Here is a 21103-nt window from a genome sequence, read left to right on the forward strand (position 1 = left end):
TTCTCTGTCCTGTTAAGATTTTATATAAATAGAATTTTATTCAAAGTGGAGTTACACAGTCTCTACTCTCGGACATTTTGAGTCAAACTGATTTAAGCTGATTACTCTTAATATAAATAGCTCAGAGACCATCTTAAGTAGAGGGAAAAAAACCAAACCAAACACTTTAGGCAAGAAACATTGTTATATCTGAGATGATATATTACTGGATTTCCAGTTGGCGGATGGAATGGAAAAGGAGGAATAAGTATTGTGAGAGAGTCAGATGCTCATTTGTTTTTTATTTACTGCCTAAAGAGCTCAACCCTGATGAAAGATTCCTGAATTTTGGCAGAATTCTGTTCTCTCAACAGAATGGTTTATGTTGAGCATATCAACAGTTACAAGATTTAAAACTCTAAAGAAAGTTACAAGAGGTTCTTATATACCCTCTTCCTTTTCCACTTAAGGTAATATTAAAGCTTTCCCGCTGCTCTCTTTTGTCCCCCTATTAAAAATGATGTCCAGCTCCCACTCCACTGGTACCTAAGCATTTCCTCCCCCCACTGCCATTCCTTTTTTTTTCTTGATTGAGAAGAAAAATGTCTTCTGCTCCATAAGTACATGTTACCGCTAGCTCAACCAGAGGGGTACTTGCACGTTACTGCTCCTGCATCACTATGCCAGATGGCAAGAATTTTCTTCACTTTTAAATAAGCATATTTAATAAGCATACCTCCTTGTACTGTCATCTCTCTTATGCATACGATTCCTCTAATACTTATTCCAAAAACCCCTAGGGAAAAAGTGCCCAAGATATAAACTTTCCTTCCTTAGCTATGGTGAGCTTTGTCAAAAGAAGATCAGACTAGCATATTTACGGAAGCAAAACCCTGCACTGAAATAACAGGAACCGAAATTTAGCTACGGAATTTTGCTCGGAGACGGACTCTTCTCCCCACTAGGTGTCTACACACCTGCAACTCAAAATTGCAGTTATCTCTAAAGTGAAGTGCGATGCTGCCGTTCTCCAAATGGAGGTAACCTAGGTAAGTACCACGTCGGGACGTTATTCTCCGCAAGAAAGTGAGGTCCATACTGTATTATATAAGAAGTACTAGGAGATGCGTGTTTGTAAGACTTCATGCCAGGTCCATTTCCCAGCCCTTGCAAGGGGGGTCGGAGCCCGCGGGGACGCCGCCGCCGCCGCACAAGGAACCCGCGCGCCGAGGGCGGGTGCCGCGCGCGGCCGCGCTCCCGCGGGGAGGCGCCCGGGGAGGCGGCGGCGCCCCCGCCGCGAGCCCCGGAACCGGGCGGCTCCGCGGCCGCGTCCCGGCCCCGCCGCCCGCCCCGCGCAGCGCAGCGCCACCAGGAAGCGCCCTCCGGCCCGGCCGCCGCGGCGAGAGGCGCCGGCGCCCCGGCCCCCGGCGCCCGCCTGCCGCCGCCAGCAGGAGCAGCGCGCTGGCCGCAGCAGCGGCGCCTCCCGGGAGGGCTCGGCGGCGGCGCGGCGCGGCCCGGCCTCGAGCGGGAGGAAAAGTTGCGGCGAGCCGCGGCGGCGGCGCTTCCCGCTTGGCCTGGCTGTCACGCCGGTGCCCGGCTTCCGGGCGGCGCACGGCCCGGCGCGGCCGGCAGTGCCCCCGCCTTGGCCCCGGCCCTGGCCCGCCGCCGGCAGCTGTCCGGCGGCCGCCGCCGCGGGGCAGCGCCAGGTGAGCGGCCGCCCGGCGCCCCTTTACCTCAGCGGGGCGGCGGCGCCGCCTCCCTCCGCCGCCGGGCAGCTGCCGCCGCGTCGCCGCCGCGTCCCCGCTCGCTGGCGGCCGCCGCGTCCCCGCGCGCCCGGGCCCGGCTTCCCCCGGCCGCGCTCGCCGCCCCAGTGCCCCGGCGGCGCGGTACCCGCCGCCGCCGCTGCCTCCGCCCCGCCTCCCGCCGCCGCCGCCGCCAACCGGCTCCGCCGCGCGCCCGCCCGCCCGCTGACTGACGGCCGCGGGGCGGCGCCCGCCGCCGCCCGCCGCACGGCGGCCCGCGGGGCTCGCCGCCGCCGGTGCGGGCGGCCGGGCCGGGCCGGGCCGAGCCGAGCCGAGCCGAGCCGAGCCGAGCCGAGCCGAGCCGGGCCGGGCCGAGCCGGCCGGTGCGGGCCGGTGCGGGCCAGGCCGGGCGGCAGCGAGGGAGGGCGCGCGGGGCCGCCGGCGCCGCGCCATGCGCCGCTGGGGCGGGCGAGGCCGCACGGCCCGGGGCGGGAGGAGCGTGTGCGCTTCCCAGCTCCTCGCCGGGGCCCTTCCTCCTCCCCCCGGCGCCAGGTGCTGCCGGCGGAGGGGGCTCGGCCAGCGGCCGCCCCGCAGCCCCGCGCCCCGGCGTGCTGTACCGAGCGCGCCGCCAGGCCCGGGCGGCTGCGCGTCGGGCCGGGCCGGGCCGTGCCGGGCCGTGCCGGGCCGGGCCGTGCCGGGGCAGGCGCGGGGCCCCCGAGCTCCCCGCGGCGCTGCCGCGTCCTGCGGAGCGGAGCCCGGCCGGGGCGAGGGGCGACAAACCCCTGCGCCCCGCCGAGCCCACTCGTGGTGGGTGCCGCGAGGCAGCGGGAGCCCCAGCCTAGCGAGGGGCTTGTAGCAGGCACAGGCAAGGGGTGGAGGTGGTAGCTGTCTGAAGCAGCCAAGATCTTCAGACGATATCGTTAGTTATCATCTTACCGTGCCAAAGTTTGCTGGACTCCGTGCAGCACAGAGCAAAATGACATATTCCCTGCCCCAAGGAGTTTACAATCTAAAGTGGATCTGACAACACGAGGGTGTGACAGGACACCATGAGTTTGCAGCAACAGGATCATGCTGTTGAGGTATGTGTGCTGTGTCTGAACAGGTCTCTATTTATCTTTTAGATACTAAATATATGCATACATATGTTACCGTGACACAGTTCTTGTAGGTGTCGCTGTGAAAGAGGAGAAAATTTAAGCATAGGTGTAACAGACTAGGAGGGAAAGAAGGCACGAGCAGCAGTGCAAGGAGCAGGCTGAAGGCTCGTTGAGGCCGGTGCCAGGGCGTGCTGAATGCCAGCACAATGGGTGTCTGAAAAGTGCCTAAATGAGGGCAAGCAATATGTAGAACTTCAAAAGCAAGGACAAGGAATTTGTGCCTGACGCAGTGGCACGGATAGATGCCACTGTGGTAGGATACACAAAAAAGGATGGGGCAGGATCAGGTCAACTAGCCAAAGAAAATTTTTGCAGCTGTGCTCTCTATGGATTTTAGGAAAACTATTTAGGTGTCAGAGAAGTCTGAATACAGATGGTTCTGATTATGAAGAGAGGACATAAGAACATAGACAAGAGACTTACCTATCTGGACAGACCACAAGGATCAGGTCTTGAAATGCTGTGTGAGAAACTGTAAGTCTGGTGAAGTAACATAGATATCCAGAAATACATATGGCCTGAAGTCTTATGATCAGAACAGAAGTACGTGTTGGCTGAGGGGTAGGGAAGAGTCTACCTTGCTATAATTTGACAATTGGGCATTCTTAAAAAGCAAATTAGCTCATGGTCTGATCACAGACAACTAAGAGAAAAAGTGAAATGGTTTTACTACGACAAGGTGTACTTTTTACAAAGTGCTATAGTTTAGTGCGCCTGAAAGAAATTACATGCTTTTGGAATCCTTAGACTTCTGGAGATATGTTCAAAAATGTTCTAAGATGAGGAATTTCGTTGTACTGAGCTTGGAGAAAAAAGCAGAAATCTCTTATCAGATATATATTTATTTTTAAAGATGCTTCTCTGTGGCATCTTCCTTATGCTTTGGAAGGGATGTTTTTCCCCCATTGAGTTCCTGACTTTCTTTGTAAGCTTCTGAGAGAAACTGGAAGGATATGTTCTGACATCTGTTAATCATTTCTGCCCTGGTTCATTAGGACTTAACTTACTCCAGGACTACAGATGAGAAAAAGCGACAGCTCTGCCAGAGGCTTCTTGGGATGGCAGGATGGATCTGACAATGCAAGGTGTGACAGAATGCCACAAGGTTGCAGCAACAGAATCCTGGGATCCAGTGCCCAGACAAAGGTAAAAATGCTGTTATTAGAATATCTGGCAATCTAAACACACAGAATCACTTTTAAATTTAGCACTCTTTCAGAACAGAGACCAGTATGTGTACGTAAGCAAAAGCATTGTTATAATTTAAATAATAATAGTAACATTGAAGGTTATTGAGAGAAATGCCAGCCCTTGTCTCATGTTTTTTTTGTGGGATTGAAAATGCATGCAGAAGCAGAGTTAAGAAAGAATGTTCCATTTCTTCTGTCCAGACTGCTGTCTCTGGCATTCGCTGTTACTGAGGGCAAAAACAGCATGGATTTTGAAGGGGATTAGACAGACTGGCTGGTTGGAATGCCAGTCCTGGGCACTGGCCTGACAATGGAGGATTTAAGGGAACTCAAAACCTCTGGAGTAATGGTTCCCAACTGACAAGACTAGACTTGTACCACAGGTGAAATGCAGGGCTAGAGCTGACGGTTCTGCTCCCTCCCTGCTGGCGCTGTGTTCCTCACTGGAGGAGAAAGTCTCTAAGGCAGGGATGAATGGACCTTCTTCCTGCATCCCCTCTGTAGCAGCCAAGAGTCTGGGTCTGCTTTCTTTATCAGGTGTCCTCCCTGAACTCACTCGCTGCAAAGAAAGAGAAGTACCCAAGAGGGGAAGGTAGGCAATGGCAGCAAGTTGTTCTGCAGCAGCCCTTGCCGCCTTTTTGTCAGGCCTGTTCTAACTGCTCTCCCAAGGTCACTCCAGCTCCCTCACGCCCTGGATTGTTCATTGCCCTGACCTCTCTCCTTCCCAGGCATTATCCCAGTGTCTCCAGGGATCATTGCCCATGTCTAATCTCAGCAGGAAAAGGCCATGAGGTTTGCTCTGAGAAGGTTAGGAAGCACTGCTCAGGTGCAAGGCTTGATACAAAAGGGAGGAAGATGCAGGAGTTGTAAACCTTCTTCAAATAGCTCATTGCAAGGAGGCCTTATGGATCACAGAAAGCTTTTACATATAAAGTTTACAATTAGAGTAGTGCACGTAGGCATGCTTGATTAGGTCAAAATTTCTTGAGAAGAGTGGTTTTGACCAGTTGAAAGGTTAAGTCATCGAGGTAACATAAAAACAGGAGTGATTGTCAAGCCTGATAATCAGAGGAAAGAAGAAAAGACAGAAGTAAGGGTGAAATAAAGATAGAGGGCTCAATTTACAACAGCCGAATTATCCAGTACAAGCCATACACACTTGAAGTGCTTGCTAAGGAAGACAACTTTAATCTCCATCCATCAGGGGATCTCTTGAGGAACGTTCCTGCCAGAGGCTGCTTAAGGGAATACAATGAAAAATGAGCAGGTATTTTGTTCTGTACTAGTAGCAGTCAGGTGATTTTAGCCTTCGCATCTTACTTCTGGGCAGACTTTCTTTAGTAAAGGTCATGCAGTACTGAAGAGAATTTACCCTGGAAGTTCCCTTTCCTGTAGCAAAAAAAGTTCAGCTTGATCTCAGAAAGGAAATTTTAAAGTATGGAAATTGGGAAGAGAGGAAAGAAAACAAAACGTCATCAAAGAGGATCTGTGGGGAAAGCAGAGTTCCCAGAGCATCAGATCTCTGTTACTACATCTGGCAAACTACATTTGTGTTCATTACTGACACATTTTAAGCAGGGAGATTTCTTTCTCTTTCTTTTGAGATATCAAGGCAAATCCATTCCTAAGGTAAGTTATCTAGCTTAGTGGATTTCATCAGCACTGAATATGATCTCCTGGGATAATGTGGGCAAGGGTAGAGGAGGCAGCATAAGGGAATTCTATTGGAATACACTTTAGGTGTGATGAATGTTAATGGCATGTGTCATTTGCTAAGTTCAGAACAAAGTCCTGTGACTCCTGTTGTTACATCGTACCATCCTGCAGCAGTAGGGTTTCAGCCAGCTGATTTAAGGGTTGAAGTTGAAAGAGAATCAATGCTCATATTCTTTCTTACTCCCAAAGCTGAAAATGAATTTTCACAGTGTAACTTTAGCTGTTCTAGCGCACATTGCTAAATGACTCATGTAAAGGAATGACCATAGTGGGGAGTCAGGAAAACAACAGGAAAAGCTGTTCGTGATTGTTGTAAACATGAATTAAATAGAAAATAAATAAAGCAGATCACAAGAAGGAAAAGCATCAAAGCCTGTGAATGGTGATGTTTTCTGTCATAGCTAGGACAAAGAGAGTATTACTGCCCAAAAATGTGGTTTAACTGTGTTTCTGAAGACAAAACAGTAGCATGAAAAGCAAGTTCCTCCATTGCTTAGAAGTATTCTAGCATATAAAGGAAAAGAGTGAACTAAAAATAAGATAGAGGAATGCAGGAAAGAAATTAGCAAAGCTTCCTATCATATTAAGAATCAGGGAAGTAAGCCTGACAACTTTCATATTAAAACTGGAAGAAGGCTGATTAGCAGTGTGCCAGTCATGCTGGGCCTAACAGAGTCTGTCAAGGGATAGAATGGGGGATCTCTTTGGCCAAAAAGCTGACATCAGCAATAAATGTCTATATTTGAGCTAATCAGCCAAGTTTCCCTTTATAGACATTTCTAGTGTATGACTCATTTCATGCTACGGTGGACATGATGACTTTTTTTCATTTTCCAGGAGGAGGTGATAGAATCTCCATCACTGGAGGTTTTTAGGAGTAGACTAGTCAAACAGCTGTCTGGCACAGATAAAGGTTGTCCTGCCTTGGACAGAGAAATGGAGTGAATGATCACTGGAGTCCTTTTCTGGATCTCTAAAAGCATTTGTATATTAATTATCTGAAGAAGACACAAACCCTGACATATCATACTTTCTCATAGTTAAACTTTCCCGTCAGAATTGAAGTGGTCCAAAATCACTTCCCTGCCCCTCTAATACCGTATCCAAAAAACAGATTTCTATAGTCGTAAAAGCAGAGGACCATACTTCCGTAATACTGTCTATTAGAAAGGAGTTTCTCCAATTTGCTTTAGAGCAAATTTCTAAAACACTAGAATTAATGGAAAACAAATTTTCTATGTGCAAATCACAACCAGAAATTATTTTGCATTTATGAAAAGCCTTCAAAATGTTTTGCTTGTAGTAAAAAACAAACTATCCTTAGTCATCTGAAAGTTGATTTTTTATGCAATCTTTTTCTCTAGTCTCATAATTTTCAACAAACTAAACCTTTTTATGAAAATTTACATTTTTCAAAATTTTTTTTTAAATCTAAAAGAAAATTTTTTTTTTCAGATCTACGGATTATTAAGACAGATAAATAGACAATGTTTTTCCATATCTGAAACAGCATAATTGATAAAATAATGTTATAAATATATCTGCAAATGCAACATCTGTGTTTATCTTTCAACCAAGTAAAATTACATAAACATAGATTCTGCTTTTTATGAAATATGAGTAATTCCTCCTCTATTCTTTCAGTGCTTGTGCACTCACTGATAGAAAAGTCCAGGCTTGACAACCATTCAAGGCTCACATGTTTTCTATGTAGACAAGTGGTACAGCATGAACAGTAATCTTGCAAGTTTTCACGTACATTGTGTCATTTGTGCACCTGATGTCTGTCAGCACTATCTGAATAAGACCCCCAACAGTAATAAGACCCCCAGGAGTAATAATGTATCTAAATTTCCATGGCCATCTGTAGATGTGTTTTCTGTTAAGACTGTTTCCCTGAAGACCTCATTTGTAGGTTTCAGTATTGACAGCTGATCACATGGAAATTTGCATCCTGCAGTAATGAGCTCAGTCTGAGTAGCAGACATGAAGTTTAAATTAGGTTGAGATCGTCTAGTCATTCGGTACCAGTTTATATAGAATAAAAGTTGTCTAGTTTCTTCCAGTAATATCAAGATGGAAAAGGTCATACTTTATTACCAATTGTCTGAGATACTGTGGCCCCTTAAATCAATTATTCACGAGAGTTACCAATCACAGTAAGTCTCAATATGGCTACTAGATAGGCGGCACCTTCCCTTCTTTTGCAAAGTGCATAAGATACAAGACCAAGCCTTGGAAAGTGTGCCAATTTAGATATGTTTTTGTCAAGCCTCAGAAATACACTACAATATGGGCATGAATAGTCCAAATTCTGCCAGACAGGAACCTGTAACTGTTGCTCTTACATAAAATGCATCTTGAGTGACATCTCTAACAATTACAGTACTAGGAAGCAAATATAAAATTAGGGCCCATCCTGTGAAGACAGTAGGAGTTTAGGGCCAAGAGAAAAGCATATTTAGTTTCCTTTTGCTGCTTGGGCTAGGGTTTTTTTTTTTATTATTGAAGCAATAAACAAGACTGAATTGTTGCTATTTAATCTGATGGGCCAGAACTTGCTTTTTTTTTTTTTTAACTTTGGAACAAATTTGCAGTATGATTAATTAGCTTTATCATGGTATTCTGCTGAAATCTAAGCACAGAGCAACAAAACTTCAACCTGTTTTGTTGGTAAATATTGCCATGTGACATGACAGCTGTCATTCTAGCAAGCCTAAAATGATCATGTGAATGCTATGAGGTGTACCCAACAAAGATAGGCTCCCTTAAACCTCAATTAGTTGATAGGATGCAAGATGAAGGCTGAAAACACTTGCCTCACTTTTTCAAGTGCCAGTGCAGGGCAGCAAATTGTCTTTACTGTTCCTACCTGCTCCTCTCCTGGTGGGAACAGCAAAATGAATCCAACAGGGGTTATGCCAATTCTACCTTGCAGCTATAGGACAGGGTCTCTTCCATGCACATGCATAAATACCCACACATGTTGCATATAATTGTTTTTCACAGAATCACAAAGTGGTTGAGGTTTGAGGCGACCCCTAGACATCTTCTAGCCCAACCCCCTGCTCAAGCAGGATCACCTAGAGCAGGTTGCCCAGGACTCTGTCCGGACGGCTTTTGAATATCTCCAAGGATGGAGACTCCACAACCTCTGTGGGCAATTTGTTCCAGTGCTCTGTTACCCTCACAGTAAAGAAGCTTTTTCTTATGTTCAGATGGAACTTCCTGTGTTTCAGTTTGTGCCCATTGCCTCTTGTCCTGTTGCTGGGCACCACTGAAAAGAATCCGGCCTCATCCTCTTTACAACTTCCTTCAGATACTTATACATGTTGATAAGATCCCTGGAAAGCCTTCTCTTCTCCAGGCTGAACAGTCCCAGCTCTCTCAACCTTTCCTCATATAAGAGATGCTCCAGGCCCTTAATCATCTTAGTAGCCCTTTGCTGTACTTGATCCAGTAGCTCCATGTCTCTCTTGTATTGGGGAGACCAGCGCTGGACATAGTACTCCCTCTTCTAGGGGGAGCCTTCTATTTTTTTTCACTTTGCCTGTTATTTCAGTAGAGCGGTTGTGTTGTTTTATAGCAGCACCAGAGCTTCTGACCTACAGGAAGATATGCCTTGTCATAAAAATGTTACAAAACTATTAAATTAATGTCAGTATAAAACAAGCACTTAGTTATGTGAACAGTTAGTATTTGGACCCCTTTTCATTTAAATGATCTAATTTTGAAGCTAGCTCTGTTTGGAACAAATTGAGGAGGCTGGACTAGATGACCTTCAGAGGTCCTTTCCAACCTAAATTAAATTGCAATTCTGTGATTCTATGAAATCTGAAGTGGTTTTATTTTCATTTTGAATCTAGTAGAGCCAATATTTTGTATGTGATATTTCCATAAGAGTATTTATTTGATATATGCTATTAGGACACCTTTATAATTATATGAAAAATAGAATCTGAGAAATGTGCTTGAGTTAGCATATTTTAGTACAAATTCAGTAGTGGTTTAGAAATTACTTTATTTGCAAAAATAAAAGAATGGGAAAAAGAAGTGTTATTTTGAGGGAAAAAGAGCTCATGTCAAGACAATTGCATCAGGAATTTGCTAAACTGAAAAACCAAACCAAAGAAGCCCTCTGTTACTAGCAGAACAAGAAAATGCTATCCTTAGTGTTCAGTTGGCATCTTCATCCTATCAGTGAGCCTCAGAATAACAGAATAATTTAATGTTTTTACATGCAGCAGAAGCAGTAAAACCTCCTCCCATTATGACTTTATCTGTTAAACCACAAAGAAAAGGGGAAAAAAAAAAGAAAACCACTGTTTTAAAGTAAGGTTTCGAGGTCTGAGGAAAAGCATGGAAATTCAAAGATAAGGCTGATAGTCTCTGTCCTTTATCCAGAAATTTGTACGTTATTGTTGCACGTTTCATGTGAGAGCAAATACTTCACTTCTATATAGCTTCTGCTATGAAATGCACTTTGGAACAGGAGTATTTCCTAACAATTTTTGCAAGAGAGGGAGAGGGTCCTAGAACAGAGCCACATAGTGTCAGGTAGTATTTGGTACCTGTTTAGGGGGTTGGGGATATTTTTTTTTTGGATGGGCGTGGGTTTGGATGGCTAGCAAAAATCAGTGGCTGGTGCAAAGATACCATAATCCCCTCAGATCATGATGAAAGTGAGTTATGTTGTCCAGAGCAGGGTTTGCTTCGTCGCTGCCCTTGTTTGATTGTGCAGGCAGCCTGAAGCAGAAGCTATGTTATGAAGTGCAAATGGCTGCTGAAAAGAGATCCCTTGACGTGATGCAATTGTGGTTTATGCTAGGCTCAACAGCTCCTTAAGAGACAGCATTGCCCTCTGGCCTGCTTCCTAAAGCATCACTAGTTAAAGTAAAGGAATTTGGGGAAGTTATAGTTCATCAGCTGTGTCATATCATAAATCAGATCACGCAGGGTGTCTCATGACAGCCTTGAAGACATAAGAAATAGGCTGAACTCAGTACAGAAATGGATTGAGACAACAGTCAACGTATTTAAAAAAAAAAGTCTTACAGGAAATATGGTCTGTCTTTCATGAGTCCTTCTAGAAAGAGAAGATGCTGATGGCTTGGATATAAGAAAAAGACTATTGGAGAAGCAAACACCTTTTGGAGCAACTCTTATGAAAATGTACAGAGGGTGTAAGAACAGACTGATATGGTGAAGTGCACCATAAGGGCCATCATGGTTAAAAGCAATACAGAAGAATTGCTGATACAGCAAACCTTTTCTTAGGAGCTCATGAGAGGTGGTGCTATTAAAGCAGTGTGACATGTTCTGAAACTGTGGCTGCTGTTGTATGTTCCTGAACTCAAAACTGCCAAAGGGCTGGACTGTGGGAAGCAAATCCCACTTCTCAGACTGCCATGCAGCACCTGAGGATGACGATCCTTTTTCTCTGGAAGGCCAGAAGGCAGAAAATGGTGGTCCGGGGAGGGCCAGTATCCCTGCAAGGGTGGCTTCTCTTTAATGTCTGTACATTGTTCAGTGCAGAGGCGTTTAAATGCCACAGTAATTTAAGTATTCAGGACTTCAGTGTCACCCAGAGAAGCTCTAATTTGGGTGAGCCTATGATATGCCTTACCTGCCTTATCTGTGCCTGAATCTAGTTACAGCTGGCTCTCAGTTGCTTGTGATAACAGCAAAATAGAAGAAGCTGGAGAGCAAAAATGTAGCTAATATAAGCCACATGGAAGTTGAGTTCTAGGAGTATGTGTGGTACATTTGCCTTTGAAAGAAGTTGTAAGCAGCTGTCCTTAGAGAGTGATTCTGCTTTCAGAAGAAGCAGGCAGAGGGAGGTCTGGGTGAGCAGTGCATGTTGTGTTGTACATGCTGCACCAAGGTACTCAGGAGAGGTGAGAGAAGACAGGGCCTGTTTAATTTGTAACCCGGATAATGCACTTTGAATCACTGGAAATTTCCCCTCTGTCTTTAACTATGGGTTTTCTTTGATTGCTGTTGATCTACAAAATAATGAAGAGAATGTTTAGAATAACATTTCAATTCTTGGGTTATGGAATAGTGAATTGAAAAAAACCCAAACACCTGTTTAAAAGAAAAGTCAAGGAGCCTATAGTCTACAGACATTTTGTACTGTGGGCTGGAAATCTTACCTTATTGTGTGTTGGAGAATATAATATATTCTGGATCTTTTAATAAAGCTTGACATTTCTCTGTCAGGACTGTGGTCATATAACACAGTCCATTAAAACTTGACTTTCTTCCAGCACTCATAGTGGGAACAGGAACAAGCTGGATGGATGCCTGATCTGTGTATCTGGGCCCCATATAGTAATGTAACAGCTAAAATGGGAATTAAATAATTCCAGTAAGCCTGGTGAGTTTGTTTCCTGCACAGTGCTATATTTCATATAATATCAGCACTTTATGGAATCTTAGTCAGCCTTGGCAAGTAAAAGCAGTAGGGAGTTAGTTTTTGGAGGTATTCTGAAATAAAGATTTTATTTCCCATGCCAGTATTCGTCCTGAAGCCTCAGTATTTCTGGAAGAGTCCTCCCTCCCTCCGTGAAGACAGCAGGGTTTTCAGTCTGTTTCCCTGGCTGTCTCAGTCAAACAAGACCTCCTTGAGACTGCTTATGTATGGCAGTATGCCTATGTTGCGTGATGAGGCCAATGTGATTATAGAAAAGGAAGAAAAAATCTCTTCTGTAAAGGGAGAAAAAATCTCTTCTGCAACCATTTCCAGGAGAACAGCAGATCCCTTCAGTAGTTTGGCTGCAGGGTTGTTGTCAGTGCTGGAGCAACAGGCATGATCCACTGCTCTCATTTTTCACTGGCATCTGCCCTGTGGAGAGATACAATGCTGGGATCCAAGCCCCAGCTCTGCTTCTCTTTGGAGCAGGCATCGCGAAAACAGGCCTCCTCCTCAGAGCTGTGTGGTGAAAGGTGCTCAGAGGGCTTGGACCAGATTCTGCTCTAGTTTGTACAGGAGTGATTCCATTGATTTTCATACTTGGTCATGACTGCACTGTGGATAACTGGCTCCCCTTCTGTGCCCCATACAGCTTCTACACTGCTCATGCCCAATCCTGGAAACTATCGCAGTGCTATTTCTATTGGAGACTTCGTGCTCTCTGGTAGGCCTTATTGGGATTTATTCGCAACTTGACCTTGATTCACTGGTGCCATTTGGTAGAGTAGGGAAGTGAAGACTGCCATCTTCAGGGTTGTTAGTAAAAGGTGGTTACTAAGAGTCAGGCTTAGGATCAAACTGTGGACTTCTGGAATGAGGAGCATGAGTCTTGGCGCTTGCCCTGCAGGTAGACTCTGGCTAGTGGCAGTGACTTCTCTTTCAGGATGCATCAAGCAACACACACAGATCTGCTGGGGGAGAGTAGAGCAAAGCTGAGAGACTTGCTAGGAGCCTACATGGCCCGTCTGTGGCAGGTGTGCTCACACTTTGCATATGAACTCCATCCTGCACCTGATCCATGATAACAGCAGAATTAGCTTACAACTTCTTTCTTTCCATATGTTTCCATGGAACATAGGTCTGGTGTGGTAGATCTACATCTTTGCCAGTCCAGCAATTCTGGCTTCACACCAGCCTTTGTTTATGCTGTTAGGGTGGGTGGAAAGTATAAAGGATTGTGCTTCCATTCAGTTCTGTCCACCTCATCTGGCCACTGCCTGTGTGCTGGAGCCTTCTTATCTACAGGAGAGCTGGACAAGATCCTGATGTGGCACTGTGATGGATCACCAACTCAGTCCAGTGGGAGTTTGATTCATGAATAAGAAAAAAAAAAGAACATTCTCTGTGGTGGCTTTAATGTTTAAATATAATTTTTAATTCACAGAACTGACTTCTTTAAGAAGCAGACACAGTCCTCTACATCATGCCACAAAGTTACTGACTGATGTTTGTTTTAAATGTGTCCACTTCTTTGGATCATAACTCCAGGTAGAGTACATTCCAATAAACACTCCTTATAATCTCAGGATCTACCCTTCCTGGATGAAAGGACATTTTATTCCATAGAAAACTATTGTAGTCCCACAAAAACTATACTGTCCCACAAAGGAACCAAACCACATAGTCCCATGTGCTTGTGCCGAGCCCTAGTGAAGCCTGCTTGTCAATCCTCACCTGAAGTGAACCAGCATGCGTTTATTTATGCCACTGGGTTGTTTATGTATCTCAGTTCGTTGCTGGTAAAAGGGTATAATGCTGACAGATCTGTTTAAAGGATTCCCTTTCTGGAATGTTATGAAGTTTAAGTGTTAAGTATTCGTGTCATAATTATTCACCTTGTCAATAGATAAGATTTCACTGAATTTTGTCATTGGGTTACCACACAGGTTTCTTAATAGTCACAAGTGCATATAACCATACTCTTGTGTCTGCCAGTAAAAATACCTTCCACTACAGGAGGAAAGAAAATACAGTCTTAGTTATAAGCCGTCTGTAATGAAGAAATAGTATCTTAAATATCTTGATCCATTTTTATACTATTATGTAGGAAAATGAAGTTTGCAGCAACTCTTTTTGTTTTAAGACTTATTGCTATCATGAATTATTCCCCAAATACTGTTAAGTACTGATATTGTTCCTAGTAGAATCCACTTTATGTAACTGAGTGCTAACATTTACAGTACATTTTCTCATTTGTTTTTAAGCCACACTAAAATTAGCAATTAACTAAAATAGTTGCTTTTGTAAGTGGAGTATAAGAATATTTAATAATTTATATTTTTCTGATTCCAGAGTGCAACAGTGTGTAAATGAATGACTAATTTTTTGTTGATATGGAAAGAAACTTTAATCTTTTATGAGAACATGTTGGTAGTGGGTATGCTTATCTCTTCAAAGAGAGCTGGAATTCTTCAGTGGGCAATGTATGAATATTATCTGAGGCAGTGTTGAAAGTAAAAGTAACTGAGCAAGGAACTAGTTACAAGTTTCTCTTCTGTGTCTAAGACTTTTATCAGCAACTTTCCAAACAAATTATTAGCCCATATGAAACCTGATATTATTTCAGAAAACATAACCATTCATTTATTAATTGAGCATTTATCTGCTTCTGTTGTAGGATTCAAAACACCATGGCTACAAATAAGGTAAAAGGAGAATTTGGCTCATTTTTTCATAAATAGTCCTTAAGAGGGGATTTTATGATCAAAACAAGTGTCACTGTGACCTGAGTTAGGATTTCAGAGGAGCCAGTTGTATTGTCACATTCTAGGGCTGTTTCCATTTGCCTTGCAGTTCAGTTCATGCTTCCATTTAAAGATCAGCAGTGTGACTGTAACTGCAGTCCTGGTGACCACAGGGGCAACCAAACTGGCCTTACCAGTGCATTATTCTGAGGATATTTTATGCAGCCTCCCTTCTCACAGGTGTAGTTAGTAAATGGAATAGTATAATCTGTCGTGGAAGAAACTTATCCAGGTGTTTTGGTCTATTGCTTTTCCTGGTTTTGGTCTTCTCTTCTCATTTTATTTGAGACAGGACAATCCTGTCAGCTCTTTATGACTTTTTTTTTTCTCTCTCTGGGAAACAATACTAACAACTGAGAATGAAACACATTTTAGAAAGAAAACTATCACATGTAAGTGATAGCAATGTCGTCGATTTTTATCCTCCCCTTGCTTGTTATTTGGGGAAGATCTATTCTTCCTTTCTTTCTGCAATCTAACATCATTTCTTCCATACTTGCTAGGTTGTAGGCCTAGTGCTCCTCTTAACTATAATGTTAGGATTTCATACTGTTTTCCTACTCTTTACAGAAATGTAGAAAAACACTTCTGTACCTTTTGCCAGTTTTTCTAACAATACACCTTCAATTATGTTAAATAGTGAAGAAAGTGGAGATGGAAGGGACCCATTATACTTCTAGTTAATGTCTTTCTACCAAAATAAAGCTTATCCGTGTAGCCTATTCTCAAGTGCCCTCAGCAGTAGCAATATAAGTGGTTCTCCCACTGATATATTTGGGGTAGCATTTCATGTTCCAGTAGACATCACTACTAAAAGCTTTTCTTGATATGTCACCTTAATTTAACTCCATTTCAAACAAATCACATCCCTTTGTGACACACAATAGACGGCTTTTTGTTGTCCATTTTTGGACATTTTTGTTGTCAGGAGTCCTGGTCTAATAACTTTCTGTAGTGAACAGTCCTGTGACAAATTGATGTGCATGAAGATCTATCAATTTAAGGAATCTAGGGTCCTAAGCAACCCTGAATTCAGACCCCAGAAATTCCTGAGAGCAACAATTTCAACTCTGTTGGAATCATTAAAGGTTTGTGATCTTTCACCAGAAGTGTAGGAGGAGGAGTGGTGTGTGCTGTGCTGACTCTTTTATGGGTCAGATACTCCTTTCTTTTCTTCTAAGAATTGATCTTTTTAATTTCTCTCTCTTCTGCATGTTTCCTTGTAATGGCCCAGGGGTAAAGGAGGATGAGACCCAGATGGAAAGAGGAAAGTAGGGCACCAAAAAGCCCAGTTCTTTCAGTGAATAAGATATCTTGCCACCTCCTTCTTCTTTATGTATGCTGTACCAATATGGTGGTGTTTCAACTTTCTAAAAAAATTTCCCTAGCAAATGGGGAGAGGCATTTTTCCGTTCAATTTCCGTTCATTTCCCACTTATATTTGGATGATTGATTGGAATAGAAAGCCCTGAACTTCTCAGTTCTTTTCTTCTTATTATTATTATATATATATATTTTTTTGCATTCACCTGACAAGTGGCTTCAGAGCGTCTACAGTATACAGGCTTCGTGTGCTTAAAGTATATGTACTAACGTTGCTGCTCCCCTGTTGGTTTTACTTTGCAGAGTGGATGCTGTTGTTGGCTACAGATTAAAATGTCATCTGGGTTTGGAGTCTTCCAGCTTATGATTTCATCTTTGCAAATGCTGAGTTTCAGAAGTCTGTTTATATGCTCTGTAAACTGAAATGTTCAGTCTGAAATAGTTTCAGACATTAAGCTCTAATCAAAACATTTTATGGTTGAATTATGCCTGCTTCCACTGTTATAAAAATTCTACTAATGAAATCACATCTTAGTATTTCAGACTAGATATTGAAAGTTTGTTTGTTCATGTATTCCCTTCATCCAGACAAGCCAACCACATTCAGGGAGCAGGACCTAAGGATCTTAAAATCACACATTATTTCTTGAACAAATCAAACAGAATAACACCATTAGCATTAGCATTGCCATTTCCATGAGAGACAATGTGTGGAATTCATTAGTTTAAGTCAGTTGCGTCTTCAAATTTGGTAAATTCACATCCTGTAAATTCCAGGATTAATACCGTTATCCAGCATCACAAAATGAGGGACCGGTGATCATCTAAGTGTCCCAGTGGGTAAAATAGGTGACAGGAAAAAGTTCTGCCCACTTACAGATTCATCCAAGTGCTGCTACGCAGATTGGAAAGGCACCCATTGACTCACTGGGAACTGGATGAGGCTCTAAACGTCAATAAAATCAAAGAAGTCTCACAGTGAAACGGCCTATCTGGCACACATTAAAAAAAATGATTGTAAATTTTGAAAATGAGTCTTCTTGCGATGTAGGCCAATTGGTCAGCTGCAAACTTGGCACAGCTGTGAAGCATGTGTCCTGGGCAGTCTGCAGGAACACGATGTTCTTTTTTGCTTCTGAGTGCTTTGGAGACTGAAAAAAAGGACTCAACCCAATGCTGAAGACTAAACGCGAAATAAAGAAGCTAAATACAGAAATCAACAAATACTATACAAAGATAATACTTAGTTTGGAAGAAAATAAATTAAGAAATTTCCCCAAAGTTGAAGCATTTTTTAAGGCAAATGTTCTGCTTTACTGTGTGTCCTGGAAAAAAAAAACACAAAATTCAGAGAATTCTCTGGCAGAAGCTGATGGAATTTGACCTTTATATCAATGCACTGTAGAAATCAGGCAGAATTCCTGGGGAAAAAAAAAACACCAAGTATGTAATTTTCATCCTTTAACCATCTGTGGAGAGAGTCAAACTCATCCAAAGAAAGGAGACACTACTGAGCCCTAGGCATCCAAAATGCTATGCAGAAATGTTACTGCTCTATCTCCAAGTAAAAGTATGATTTTGCAGTACAGATTTCTAGTTGATGGTTTTAAAGCCTTGCACAGTGGGTACACACTCCATAAAGAACATGTAGACTATAAACTGCATACAAAAGACATAGGGCAAAATGGCAATAGAATATTGTGGTTGATGTAGTGTGCAAATAGAGCACAACAGATGCACAGTTAGGCTTGAAAGCAGCCACTGCAAAACTGGTTTTGATTGCCTTGATTTCCCACAAAGGAAGCTTCTCATGCTTAGAAAGCAGGAGTAATATCATTAATGGTGATGGAGCTACACCACAATAAAAGAAGTGTGAGGTTCGTATCTGTACCACACTGCTAAGCCATAATCTCAGGAGACCTTCAGTCTAGCATTCTTGTAACTCAGCATTTTACAATTACATAGCAAAGGATACTTTGGAATTGCATCTTTTATGTCTTCGTGGGTAGGCTGTATTGATAAAACAACGTATCACAATATATATGGTTATTAACCAAATATCCCCGTGACCTAGGTGCCTGCTTCTATCCTGTAAGTGCACCTATCCAAGAAAAGTTAATTCTTGAAGAGTATATTTGCAGTTGTTAAAGGAATTTCAGAATTTGATTTTCAAATGAAGATACTAAAAAGTCACTGTATTAAAGCAAGTCTATGCAATTTTAAACTGACATATAAATTTTGGGGCTCTAGAACCCTGAAATTTCAGTTGCCTTTTGTATTGCTTTTTACTTCCAGCTGTTGCATATGACCTAGAGTTCTTATCCTCACCTTCTGCTTCCCTGCTGGCTCTAAGTGGCCTTTGTGACTCTGTTCCACCAAGACTGAGCTTAGCTAGTACAGAAAAAAAACATTAAAAGATTTTTTAAGGGTTATTTTAAAACTGCCATTTTCACTAATTCAAGGTTTTTTTCAGTGATAGAAATTGACCGATTGTAGCTTAAATTGACTTGTGGATGCTAATGGTCCATTTCCCCCTCTGTTTCTATGGAAATGGATGTCAGCCTAAAGCGGGGGAAATGATTTTAAATATATACTTCATAAAAGCTGTCACCTACCTGATGTCGTCTTTCCCTGGAACCTGACTCAAAAAGGCTTCTGGTAGCAACAACAATGATGGCTTTCAGCTGTTAGTTGAGGACTGGAAGCTAAAATGCACTTTTCAAACATACACAAAACAAAATACCGAGTCTGCTGGCTTCTAGATCGTGTTTTGTCATTGTCTTGCATCCTGTCTTGCAATAATTCAGCATATCAAAAAGTGTGTATAAAATGCTGTGAATGTGGGATGGGAGAAAAAAGCACTACCACTGTGGGATATGATTGCTTTTCTCTTGCATTCAGTATTCTTGTAAAGGCAAGATGTGAAGGAAAGAGGGAGGAAAAAATGTCAAATGTTAAATATCTCCTCTTAAAGGGAACATAGATTTTGTCAGGCATCTTGGCTGTAAAGTCTAACACAACATTTCTGCCCTATAGAGGTGTTGGTTTGCAGCAACATTTCCTTAGGAGGAGTAATTTTTTTTTTTCAGCTTCATGGGTAAAACCTTTGATTCAACAGATACCGGTAATTATGTAACTGAGAGCAAAATTTATCCCAAGTACATAGCTAAAATGTAGAAGGCCTTTTCATTCAATTTTTTTTTTGTTCTCAGTGACTCAAACTCTCCTTATATAACAGTTTCATTGTTTTTGTGCACAGTCCTAGAGAAGAAGCCAGCAGAAGATTGAAAGAATATAAAAGTGATTACGCTTCATTGAAAAAATCCCATCTTTTGCTCTATTCTGTGTTTATGTGTTCACACATGACCTTGCTTTCATAAAATACTGAGGAAGGATAAAATGGAATGAATATTTACAAAGATTAATATGACAAATAGAAGTCACTGTTCTACTTTTCTAATTAACTTCTCTGGCACAGTTTGTGGAGGCAGACAACACCTGTCCTGGCATGTATGCTATTTCAGTATATTTTGGAAAATTGCCACACTGTTGTTTTCATGACTCTGTGATGGCTTCTCTCATTGGCCATCACCCATGTTTGGGTTATTTGAGTCAGATGTAATCTAACATGCACCATGCGTATCATGCGTATTTAATATTTGTAACTAGGCTTACTGCAGAGTCTGAACAGTGTAGCCTCTGAGAGGTTTAACATATTGAGCATTTTGCATGGTGCATGACCCGTGGATTCCACGTGTGGTTCTCATCATCCGAGGTCCTGCCCTTCATGCCTCTCTGATTGCATACTTTGTCCATCCACACCATTGATCAAGTCACAGCATATTTTATTGAGAGCAGAGCACTGACCAGTTTGTACCTGGTTTAAGCAGCTGACTTTACATTGATCTTAATGCAAAGAAATCTCTTTGACAACCTGTCACAATGATTTTCTCTGAAAAAGACCTTCTTTCTTCTGGAACAGTTCCCACCTGGAAGAATGATGTACCTTCATGTGGCAAGTTTTGATTTTCAGATTCACTGAAAATGTATTTGAAAGAAAATTCTTTCCTCTTTGGATTTCTTTTGTGCTTTTCGAAGTGGGAGAAGAAAGAGAATGCTGTTTTTTTTTTCCAAAATGCTGTTGTGCTATCTGAGGTAATGCTTCTTTTTGTAAGCCACAGTCCCTCATGAGATCACACTTGTCTTGATGAGCTGCTAGGATGTGTCACAAGAACCCCTGATCACAGTACCACAGAGAAAGCTGAAATCACAGGGCATGAACATGCATGGCATCTATCAGATCAATCATATTTGGCAGAGGTGAGAAAAGGAAGGATTCTGCTGAAAATGAACATTTCTAACATTATGTTGAAGATTTTTATTAGTCGAAAACCCAATTTTCTGTTGAAATGAAGTTTGGACAAAGGGACAAAAAACCTCTTCCTCCCAGTCGCATCTGAAAGGCTAGCACACTGCTGATGGCAAAGTATTTGGTTGCTACTTTTGTACAGATGGCTGCATAACATTCACAGAAGGAATGATTCTAGGAGCCAGTTTTTCAAAATGCCATCTTCTACATATGTAAGTGCAAATGGGTCCCTGCATATGACTTGTGCATGCAAATGCTAGACCTAGCATTAAGAGCAGATTAACTTTGGTCATTATCCTACAGATGGACACATGTGGTGCGAATTGCATATGTTCAAGGGAAAAACAGCTACAGACCTCTTTAAAAAGGTGGTCTCTGGGTTTGACTGTCTACCCACAGAAACAC

General features: G+C 42.7%; 1 protein-coding gene and 1 long non-coding RNA gene across 8 annotated transcripts in view; one reads left to right on the plus strand and one right to left on the minus strand.

Annotated features, from left to right (window-relative positions):
• PIK3R1 (phosphoinositide-3-kinase regulatory subunit 1) overlaps window positions 1-1789 on the minus strand; it is a 61162-nt gene extending 59373 nt beyond the window's left edge. Inside the window, exon 1 of one of the 2 annotated variants that reach the window (XM_067315833.1) lies at window positions 1713-1789. The gene's annotated coding sequence lies outside the window, so the exon portion shown is untranslated. Of the gene's footprint in view, window positions 1-956; window positions 1012-1712 lie in introns of those variants that run through there. The other variant, XM_067315836.1, reaches the window with a different exon arrangement.
• Window positions 1790-2423: 634 nt separating this feature from the next.
• The window catches only part of LOC136995334 (uncharacterized), a 170280-nt gene continuing 151600 nt past the window's right edge, over window positions 2424-21103 (plus strand). For 2 of the 6 annotated variants that reach the window (XR_010886906.1, XR_010886903.1), the window contains exons 1-2: window positions 2424-2803; window positions 3877-4027. This is a non-coding gene — a long non-coding RNA (uncharacterized lncRNA). Of the gene's footprint in view, window positions 2804-3876; window positions 4028-14879; window positions 14908-16632; window positions 16877-21103 lie in introns of those variants that run through there. The other 4 variants (XR_010886902.1, XR_010886905.1, XR_010886904.1 and 1 more) reach the window with 3 other exon arrangements.

This window comes from Apteryx mantelli, chromosome Z (genome assembly GCF_036417845.1).
Source record: "Apteryx mantelli isolate bAptMan1 chromosome Z, bAptMan1.hap1, whole genome shotgun sequence".
Classification (NCBI taxonomy): domain Eukaryota; kingdom Metazoa; phylum Chordata; class Aves; order Apterygiformes; family Apterygidae; genus Apteryx; species Apteryx mantelli.